Genomic DNA, 11,884 nt, shown 5'->3' on the forward strand with positions numbered 1-11,884 from the left:
AATTAGGAGTTACCCTAATTATTAATTCTTGTGAAAATTAATCAAATATTAAAACCATTGTTAATTTTGTTTCAAAGTAATTAGTGACCACATCTCTATTGTCAAATATTAGTTTAAGAATTGTATCAATGTAGAAACCCTAGTTCTAATATTAACAAGAACCTTGATCTCATTAGTTTATGTGTTCATCCATAATAGTTGCAACCCTAAAACCCTAGAGGTTTAGCCATATGATTATATAAGCTTCATCTATACCTATAGAACTCTAGTTAGAAACAAATGCATGCATGATCATTATCTACTAAATTAAAACAAAATCATTTCACATGTGGTTATCATTTCATGCCCCTATTCTTAATTAAAACCTATATGATTCCCTAATGCCACCTAGATGCAAACCCTAGCTTGTTAATTAGAGTAGTGCCATTGATCACCACTCCTATATACCACACCATTAGGATCAACCTAAACCATCAAACCCTAGTAGAACCATAATGATGAACCCTAGTACAAACCTTGTGTAGCAAATCACAGCACATGCTCCTATCCAACTAAACCCTATTCATGAAATAATAAACCATCTAGTTTAAAAGCCATTAGTGATTACTTAGTGAAGCAAATATGAAGCCATAGTAAACCTTAATACCTAATTCATAGCATTACCTTGAATCATCCTTTGATATGATGCTTAGGAGAAACCATAATAATAAACCTTCCAATACTTGCTACATATAGATCAATCCAACTTAAGAACCAACTAGTTCCTATTAGTAAACTAAATGAACCCATAAGTAGACCCTAGAAGCCCATAGCTCCTATTCATTGTAGTTCTTGTTCTTATTTAACCTGTTCTTCAAAAGTTATTCTTTTGAAGTACATATGTCAATTAAACCATAGAAGCCATAGTTCTTATTTGAAATACTTATTATTTCTTAATCAACATGTTCTTCAAAAGTTATTCTTTTGAAGTATAATACATATAATCCTCAACCATGCATCATAGAACTTAAAAATTGACAACTCGTTCTTTACATATTGTTCCACCACTATTCTTTATGTGTATGATTGTTATGATGCATTATATCACTTGTTTATGCTATTAATATCACCAACCCTAATAAGAACCTTGTTTGAGAACCATCCTAAAAGTGCAACACACACTAAAGAAATCTTTACAACTCATGCATCCTAAATCATCGAGGTTAGGTTACGCTCGGGACGATTGCATCTCATACTATGCATTATAGCATCTTTGCCAGTTCTTTAAACATTGTCCTTAGCGGACAATGATGGTATTTCAGAATTTGGAGTTCTCACGTATCGAAGCTTTTGCCTGCATAATCTTGCAGTCAAGAAAGGCAAGTTCATCGCTTGCTCATGTCATTTGATTATTTTTATCAAATTATATGCAAAGTAATATACTTATCACTCTTGCATTGAAAAGCAAATATTATTTTACAATTATGAATATGACTATGTGGTGGGCAATGGAATCATGGTATGTGTTGATATGGTGGAGGTTCCATTGCATGGGTTTTATTAATCTAGGACTAAGTACCAATGCCGTCCAGTGATTCTAGCGCCGTACAAATCGCGTTAACCATAAGATCTATAATGGCTGCAGGGAAGTCAGTTGTATCTTTTCCCTCCTGCACGCCAACGGACTTGATAGAGCCTGGCGGGGTGTTGGGAGAACACTGCCGTAGGTTGGGAAATCCTTTAAAATCCCCATCCGTGTGGATGAGAGGCTCTACCGTCTATGAAGGATTGTCCGTAGTACACCGGGGGTAAAGCCGTATGATCGGAGATGTCTACCGGGGGTGTACGGATGGACAAAAAGGGTGGGTTTGCAGGGTCGCGGAGAAGGCAGTGATTGGCTTGGACCTTACACCTGGCCCCACACCAAGGAAGTGTGGACGGGAAAGATCACCCGGTTGGTATCAAGGATAAGTTCTCTTATGGGAAAAGTAACGCACCTCTGCAGAGGGTATCAAGAATTGTGGATGTCACTCCCTGTTCCGGGAAGGGAACTGCGAACGCGGCAGGAAAGGAACTCCATGAAGTTCTAGTCAACCTGTGAAGACTGACGGGCATAGTTTTCGAGAATAAAATGAACCTTTTGAAGAAATGTTTATGAAAACTTGCATTTGCCTATGACTTTCACGGTACGTGGCTGTAGCTAGTGCATGATACACCTATTTCCCTAATATGAACTTGCTGAGTACGCTCGTACTCATCCCACTCTTAAATCCCCTGCTTAGCTATGGAGGCACTAGGAGGATAAACTACCGTGGAACTCGAAGACAAAGGAGTCAGCTGCAACAAGATGAAGAATCCAAGCAAAGAAGTCAATGAAGTCAAACTGCTGCAGCAACTAGAGTGGAAACTTAGACTAGTAATAGAAGGGAGCCTTTCCCTAATCCTAGCACCTAAGTAGCTAGATTTCTATAGCAAGCCTAGTAGCTCTGAAGGTTAAGTTAGCAATAAGTTAGATTACGAGTCGTTCTTCTGGAGCTTTATTTGAAGTTTTACCTCACTGTAAAGTAGGAGGCTGTGTTGATCTTTTGTAAACAGCTTGTGTATCCTTCTATAGACATACCTTGGACTCTCATATGTTTCTGTTGTACCACTCTGAGGGATGTAATATGAGTGGAACGGTGTTTCACTTGTGTTATGTCAACAACTTGTGTACTACACCATGCAGTGGTACGCTGGGTCACCGCAGTCACCAGTGGGCCCACCACCCCGGGAGAGGCCACATAGGCGCCACATGGCATAGTGGGTCCTGCCCACCATGACATGTGGGCCCAGGCCGCCCCCTAGAGATAAGATCTATCTCTAGTTTAAATGGTATAAAATTAGAGATAAGATCTATATCCTAAAATAAAGCGTTTAAATTAGGAGATAAGGGGGAAGACTTGGGGGAGGAGTTTGCCCCTCCCCATGGCCGGCCAAAGGGATGGGTGGGCCCTAGGGGCCGACCCCCCACCTATATAAAGAGGGGAGGGGGTGGCCGGCCAAGGCACCCCATCCATAACCCTAGCCGCCACCTCTCCGCCCTCCTCTTTCTCTCTGCTGCGGCTTAGGCGAAGCCCTGCAGAGATTCTCCTCCACCACCACCACCACGACGTCATGTTGCTGGGATTCCGAGGGGATCTACCACACCTCCGCTGCCCGCTGGAACGGGGAGAGGAAGGGCTTCATCGACACCGTACACGCGACCGAGTACGGAAGTGCTTCCGGATTGCAGCACCGGGGACGATCGTCTACATCAACAACGAGATCTGATCTTGTAGGCTTTGGTAATGTTCAAGGGTTAGTATCTTATCAATCTCGTTGCTCCGATCTTGTAGATTAGATCTTGGGTGTTCCATAGATTAGATCTTGGATTTATTCGTCTTGCGGTAGGAAATTTTTTGTTTTCTATGCAACGAACCCCATCAGTGGTATCAGAGCCATGTCTATGCATAGATCTGTTGCACGAGTAGAACACAATGGTTTTGTGGGCGTTGATGCTTTTGTTGCTTTAGTTTGTGTACTTTGCATCTTGCGGGATGGTGGGATGAAGCGGCCCGGGCTAACTTTACATGACCGCGTCTCATGAGACTTGCTCCACGCTTGACATGCAACTTGTATTGCATAAGTGGCTTTGCGGGTGTCTCGTCTCTCCCACCATAGTGAAGATTCCAATTTGCACTTTCTATTGTCAACACTAGTATCACCGTTGTGGTTCATGTTCGTAGGTAGATTGGATCTTACTCGAAAACCCTAAACCACGTAAAATATGCAAACCAAATTAGAGGCGTCTAACTTGTTTTTGCAGGGTTTGGTGATGTGATATGGCCATGATGTGATGATGATTATATTTGATGTATGAGATGTTCATTATTGTATTATGGCAATCGGCAGGAGCCTAATGGTTGTCTTTAATTTTTGTTAAAGACCTGCTTGTCTATTCATCATGTAATAGCTTTATTTCAAGTAGTTGTTATAGTAGCTATAAGTGATGGACAACCATGAAGCGGCGCCATGGACCTTGGTGCAATGCTGGTGATGATGGAGATCATGATCATGTGCTTTGGAGATGGAGATCAAAAGCACAAGAACAAAGGCCATATCATATCACATATTATGAATTGCATGTGATGTTAATCCTTTATGCATCTTATCTTGCTTAGATCGCGACGGTAGCATTATAAGATGATCCCTCACATTAATATCAAGATAATAAAGTGTTCTCCCTTCGTATGCACCGTTGCTACAGTTCGTCGTTTTGAAGCATCTCGTGATGATCGGATGTGATAGATTCTACGTTCACATACAACGGGTGTAAGCCATGTTGCACACGCGGAAATACTTGGGTTTGCTTGACGAGCCTAGCATGTACAGACATGTCCTCGGGACAACGGAAACCGAAAGGTTGAACACGAGTCATATGGATGATATGATCAACATGTTGATGTTCACCATTGAGGCTACATCATCTCACGTGATGATCGTTTTGGTGTAGTGGATGTGGATCGTGTGCCACTTAACAACTATGAGGGATGTTGTATTAAGTGGGAGTTCATTAGTAATTAGATTAAAACATGAACTAATTATCATGTACATAGTATTAATAGTATTTTGAATTAAATTTGTAGAATTGGCATCCGTTATCTACCATACACTAGTCGTGTAATTGAGATAGAAATACTGTTAAGTCTGACAAGTAACTTTACGGACTGGTACCGTATTGTTAAAGAATCAAGATATGATTAATTCCTAATGCAAACTTTTAGTAAACCTCACATTGATGATTCAAAGAGAAATGGTGTCAATTAGTACCTTAAAATCATCTTGTCTTCGTGAAACTTGAAGTTCAAATCCGTTTGAAAAGTACGGAGCTGGAATTTTTTTTTCAGAAATAAGCAAGGTATGAGATATATGTGATATCTAAGACCTTATTGCAAGATGATAGAATATAATCTAGTGAGACTACATAAACTCATAAGTTTTATGGGAATCAATGAAGGTTGAAGACGCCAGGCGTCCCAATCCTCCAACTAGTTGGGCACTAACGATATTCACACATCCATGAAGTGATCGTCCTTAGTATGCACCGTTGCTAAAGCTCGTCGTTTCGAAGCATCACGTGATGATCGGGTGTTATAGATTTCACGTGTGCATACAACGGGTGCAAGCCATATTTGTACATGCGAATACTAAGGTTAAACTTTACGAGCCTAGCATGTACAGACATGGTCTCGGAAAGTCGTCATGATTTGATGGATAAATATTATGATTAAAATTGTTCATCACATTAAAAGGTTACTAATAGTGAAATCTGGAACACTTGTCATGTGATGATCAACTTCAAAGTGAGAACCTCAAGGTTACTGGTATTTGACCAATGGACCTAGAAGTTATTGAAGGTGAAGTGTTTTCTGAGAATGAGGAAAGCTAAAAAGAAAGTACAAAAGATGTGTGGCAGAATGAAAAGAAAAGACTAGAAAGCTTAGCTCAGGTGTATATAGATGATATACATGTTATGAATGTATTTCTTGTTTTTGGTCACACAATGAAATTCTTGGCATGAGGTGTCATATAAAACAACGCAATACAAGAATACAATGGCCTAAGTGACTGACAAGAAATATGGTAGGAATGCACGTCTGGAACAAAATAAAGTGTTATTGTGTTCGTCGTTGGCATTTTACCTAGCCCTTCAGATTTATAATAAAGAACTTTATAATTGTTGTTTTGTTCTAGTTAAATGAAAACAATGAGTTGTTCAAATTGTAACAACATTCCATGTACGATGGATAAGTTATTATAAATCTTTATGGTGAAGCACACATACATAACACTGACGCTAAAATGCCATAAGGCAAATGATGTGAATTCCACTCATTAGTGGAACCGCCATTTAGGTCATGTTAGAAAGGAACGCATGAAGGAACTCCATGCAAATGGACTTTTGGAGTCATTTGATTTCTGAATCGTTTGGCGCTTGCAAATCTCTTCTAAAGAGAATGACTTAAATACCGTTCATAGGCCAAGAGTTGAACGGGCAACTAACTTAGTGGAAACATACATGATGATGTATATGGTTCACTGGGCATAGTTGTGTGCGGGAGATTCTTCTACTTCATGAAAACTTCCAACAATGAATTGAGTGTATATATGTGGATATATTTCGATAAGGAAGAAGTTTGAAACATTTGAATGGATTCAAATAAATTTCAGCATGAAGTGGAAATCATCGTAATAGAAAAGTCAAATATCTATGATTGGATCATGGTGGAAATATTTGAATTACGAGTTTTAGGGAACATCTAAGAGATTTATGAAATTGTTCTACAACTCACGTTTCTGAAGTATCATAATGATGATGGAGTATCCAAGAGACGTATCCAAACATGTTGGATTGATGATGAGATACAATAACATGACGCCATTATACTTTTGTGGATTATGCTTTAGAGACTACCGCTTTTACATTGAATAGAGCATCATCATGATCCATTGAAATGACACCATATGAGTTATGGCATGGGTATAAACCCTAAATAGTCCTTTCATAAATTTTGGTATGCATAGCATAAGTAAATGAGTTTACAACCAAAATCGGATGAATGTCTTTGTTGTTTATCCTAGAGAATTGATTGGGAATTCTTTCCACTATGAAGTCAAAGACCAAAGTGTTCGTCGATGTTTCCTACTTATTTCCAAGAAATTGTTTCTAGCGAAGAATTTGAGTGGGAGGACAATGGAACTTGATAAGGTTCATGAACCTGAGCATGATGATCAGAGTAGCACAACATCAGAAATGGTTCCGGAAGCAGCTACGAAGATCATGGCTCCCATGTCTACAAAGTGTTATAGTCATGGAGATCAAAGTACTTATTGAACCTTGTAGATGTGGTTTATTTTGTGATCAAATAAATGATTTGTGGACAAAGGATTGTTTTTGAACAATGATAAACCAACTACATACAAAGAAGTTATGATGGGCCCTGACTCCGTTAAAATGGCTATGCGCCATGAAATCCAAGATAGGTGAATACTTTTTGAAAGTAAATGGATCTATAAAATAGATGGACTTGGATGGAATATCATTAAAGAAGCTTGACTTATCGAAAAGTTGTTTACGACAAAGTTCAAAGAGTTGACTACGATAAGATTAGATCTTCTGTGGCAATGCTTATAGTCTATGTGGATTATTCTAGTAATCGCTACATGTTTCTTTTATGATATATGATAGTAGGATGGAAGAAATATATTCCTTACCAGAAGTGTGTATGAAGGATGTATACTAGATACAACCAAGAGTTTTGCTGGTCCGTGGAATACTAGATAGGTATACAAACTTCAATTGGATGAAGTGAGTATCGCTGACATAGGCATCCCCAATGGGCCTGACAAAGATGGTACCCGGGGTTTACTAAAGGCCCAAGACTCGAAGAATAAGAAGACTTGGAAGCCCATTTAGTGTTAAGGAAAGATAGTTTGTATTAGGAAAGATAGAGATTTGTAATCTTACGGGTTGGGTACGAAACCCTCCCGAACTCTGTAACTTGTGTATTACGAAACCCTCGGCTCCACCCTCTATATAAGGGGGAGTCGAGGGACGAAGAAAGGATCGAATCTACTGTTAACGCAACCCTAGCTTTACAATCATCGAGTACTTTTCGGCTGAAACCTTCGAGATCTACTTGCCCTCTACTTCTAGCAAAACCCTAGTCTACAATCTGTAGGCATTGACAAATTAATCCTTTGTCAATTGGCGCCGTCTGTGGGAATTAGAGCTTGCAAGGAGCTGATCTCGATGGCACGTCCAGAATCGTCGAGTTCGTCGGTGGCTAGCAATGCGATGGATCGAGGTAAACAGGAAAAAACTCATCTAGTCGACTTTATTCCTCACCCGCCCTCCCGTATGGATGCATGTGCCTATCTGGAGGAGCCCATCGTCATGACGTTCGGAGAATTCCGATTTAGCGTCAACAAAGAAGGATCCTACCGTCTCGAAGTTCCGATCTCGTCGGAATTTTCAGCGGTCGATTCTAACTTTTCGTCGAGTGACGAGGAGTTTTCGTCGCCACGCTTCGTCGACACCAAGGCAAACGGAAAGCTCGCCAAGATCTTCAGCGACACATCTTTCGAGTCGTCTGCGGACTCCTTTATAAGCAGCGATTCCGACAGCATCGACAGCTTCAACTTCATCGACAAATCTGCTGCCATCGGAAAGGTCTTCACCAATCTATATGATGGTGTCACCAATCACGACAAAAATCAATACGCAAAATACCATCAGATCTATGCAATAGAAGAGGCAGGCCGATCAGAACCAGAAACGTCAGAGGCTTTCGATGATTTGGGAAATCCATACATCGATCCCGCTGATCTCAGAAAAGGCTTAGGCACTAAATATGCTGGGTCTTCAACTCGCGCAAAAGTCCAACTCCCGCAAGCAGCGTGGGATAGGGCTGCAAGAGCCATGGATGGTTCAGAACCAATGACCACCACTGCTACTGGTACAAGAACTACAAGCATATCAATATAGACTTGCTCGGAGTAAGTAGAGAATTGGAAAAACAGACGAGCATCCTTGAATAGGAGAAAAGAGGCGACTTCCGTGTCCGGCGGGCGTCGAGCGAGCTCGGTCGACAATCGGAAACTTCGGCGGATAGCCATAGAGAGGCTCGAAGGAGAGCGAGATCTCGGCTGCAAAATATACCTGAAGAAGAGAGAGGGAACATAATTCAAAATCTCGACATGTCCTTCATGACGATTGATACAAGGGGAAATATCATCCCGAAAACGCCAGAAGCAGGTTACATGGCAACGCAAGCTTACATCCTCGCGTCCAGACCACCTCCTGGGGACCCGAGAGAACCATTGTTCAATATGGCAATGGCTGGAGTAGGAGTTATGGGAACAGCGTTTGCAGCCACGCCTCCCGAAGGAAATCCTAGGCAAAATAGTCCACGACCCACCACAGCGGTTCAAGATCCACCGAGAACAAGTGGAGCAAGAGACACGGCAGTTCAAGTGAGGGTGGATAGAGCGCGACAAGAAAGAAGAGAACGTCAGCACTCACCAGAAGTTGCCGACGAAGATATGTGTGGACTCCCGTGCTTTACGAGAAGAGTTCAAAAGACTCGAGTACCAAAAGGGTTCAAGTTACCCGAGAATTTCAAGAAATTCGACGGCTGCGAGATCCCGAGGATTGGCTCGTGGATTATCTCGAGATGGTGAAGCTGGTAGGAGGAACCAGAGCAACATCTATGCAAAGTATCCAAGTTCACTTGTGTGGTGCCGCAAGATCTTGGATAAAGAAACTCCCCCCAGGCTCCATCGACAGTTGGGATAATTTCGAGGACATCTTCGTGAGAAATTTTCGATCCACCTGCAAGAAACCTGCGTCATTGGAAGAATTGAGGGCGTGTCGACAGAAACACGATGAGTCGATGAGAAAATATATACAGCGGTGGAACATTATAAAAAACTCGGCAGAGGATATATCTGACGAGAGAGTGATGACCCACAAGTATAGGGGATCGCAACAGTCTTCGAGGGAAGTATTACCCAATTTATTGATTCGACACAAGGGGAGACAAAGAATACTTGTAAGCCTTAACGGCGGAGTTGTCAATTCAGCTGCACACTGGAAACAGACTTGCTCGCAAGAGTTTATCGGTAGTAACGGTTTTATGGCGGTGGAAATAGCGAAATAACGAGCAGCGGTGAAATAAAGACGAGTAGTAGTGATTATAGTAAACAGCAGGATTAAAATACCGTAGGCATAGGGACGGATTTAACGGGCGTTGCATGGATGAGAGAAACTCATGTAACAATCAAAGCATGGGCATTTGCGGATAATAATAAAACGGTATCCAAGTACTAATCAATCAATAGGCATGTGCTCCATATTTAGTCGTACGTGCTCGCAATGAGAAACTTGCACAACATCTTCTGTCCTACCAGCCGGTGGCAGCCGGGCCTCTAGGGAAACTACTGAATATTAAGGTACTCCTTTTAATAGAGTACCGGAGCAAAGCATTAACACTCCGTGAACACATGTGATCCTCACATCACTACCATCCCCTCCGGTTGTCCCGATTTACGTCACTTCGGGGCCATCGGTTCCGGACAACGACATGTGTATACAACTTGCAGGTAAGATCATAAACAACGAATATCTTCATGAATAAATAACATGTTCAGATCTGAGATCATGGCACTCGGGCCCTAGTGACAAGCATTAAGCATAACAAGTTGCAACAATATCATAAAAGTGACATCTACGGATACTAGGCACTATGCCCTAACAATCTTATGACTATTACATGACCAATCTCATCCAATCCCTACCATCCCCTTCAGCCTACAGCGGGGGAATTACTCACACATGGATGGGGGAAACATTGCTGGTTGATGGAGAGGCGTTGGCGGTGATGGCGGTGAAGATCTCCTCCAATTCCCCGTCCCGGCGGAGTGCCAGAACGGAGACTTCTGGCTCCCGCGACGGAGTTTCGCGATGTGGCGGCTCTCTGGAGGGGTTTCTGGCGATGTCGACTTCTCCCCGTGCGTTTTTAGGTCGAGGCGAATAAGTAGTCCGAAGGGGGGCGTCGGAGGCCGGCCGAGGGGCCGGACCACATGGCCGCGCGGGCCCCACCGGGCCGCGCCGCCATGTGGTGTGGGGCCCTCGGGCCTCCACCTCCTTTGCCCTTCGGCTCCATCGATATTTTGGTAAAATAGGGCCATCCGAAGAAATTCCGAGGATTTTCCCGAAAGTTGGATTTCTGCACAAAAACGAGACACCGGAGCAATTCTGCTGAAAACAGCGTTAGTCCGTGTTAGTTGTATCCAAAATACACAAATTAGAGGCAAAACAATAGCAAAAGTGTTCGGGAAAGTAGATACGTTTTGGACGTATCAACTCCCCCAAGCTTAGCTTATTGCTTGTCCTCAAGCAATTCGATTAACAAGCTGAGCGATAAAAGAACTTTCACGAACACATTTGCTCATATGATGTATATATTCTCATGCTATGGCTAATACTTAAGCAGTTCATAATGAGATACATGCAAATAAGATCATCCAACAGCTATGTCAATCATGGAGAGGTACCAACAATTAATAATAAGCACCATGAATCATGTATATAAGCGAGGATTGCAATGTTCATAAGAGAATATGATAAAGTGGTATCTCGCTTGCTCGTATTTGATCGGCAAAACATAAATGCCGAGGCACCTCTTGAGTTCATAGAAAGACTAGAAGTAGTGATTGTCAAAGATAAAAGCATCAAAGTTATACCACAATCAATCATATTTTGAGACAAGCATATTATACTAAGAATGACGAGTCGTGCTCTCAAGATAGTACTCAAAGAAAGAATGGGGACACAACATAAAAGTAAAAGATTGACCCTTCGCGAGGGAAGCAGGGGATTAACATGCGCTAGAGCTTTTCATTTGTAAAGCGGGAGTAAAATTATTTTGAGAGGTGTTTGTTGTTGTCAACGAATGGTAATGGGTACACTAACTACCTCATCAACCGGACTCACAAGAGCGGCTCCCATTTATTTATTTTTGGGTGGCACTCCTTCCAACCTTTCTTTCACAAACCATGGCTAACCGAATCCTCGGGTGCACGCTAACGATCACATACCATGAAGGAGTGCCTTTTTATTTAAGTTTTATTATGATGATGACACTCCCCCCAACCTTTGCTTACACAAGCCATGGCTAACCGAATCCTTCGGGTGCCGTCCAACAATCACAAACCATGGAGGAGTGTCTATTTAAGTTAATTAATTCGGGATCGGGAATCCCATTGCCGGCTCTTTTTGCAAAATTATTGGATAAGCGGATGTGCCACTAGTCCATATGAGAGT

Source organism: Lolium rigidum, chromosome 1, assembly GCF_022539505.1.
Source record: "Lolium rigidum isolate FL_2022 chromosome 1, APGP_CSIRO_Lrig_0.1, whole genome shotgun sequence".
Lineage (NCBI taxonomy): Eukaryota > Viridiplantae > Streptophyta > Magnoliopsida > Poales > Poaceae > Lolium > Lolium rigidum.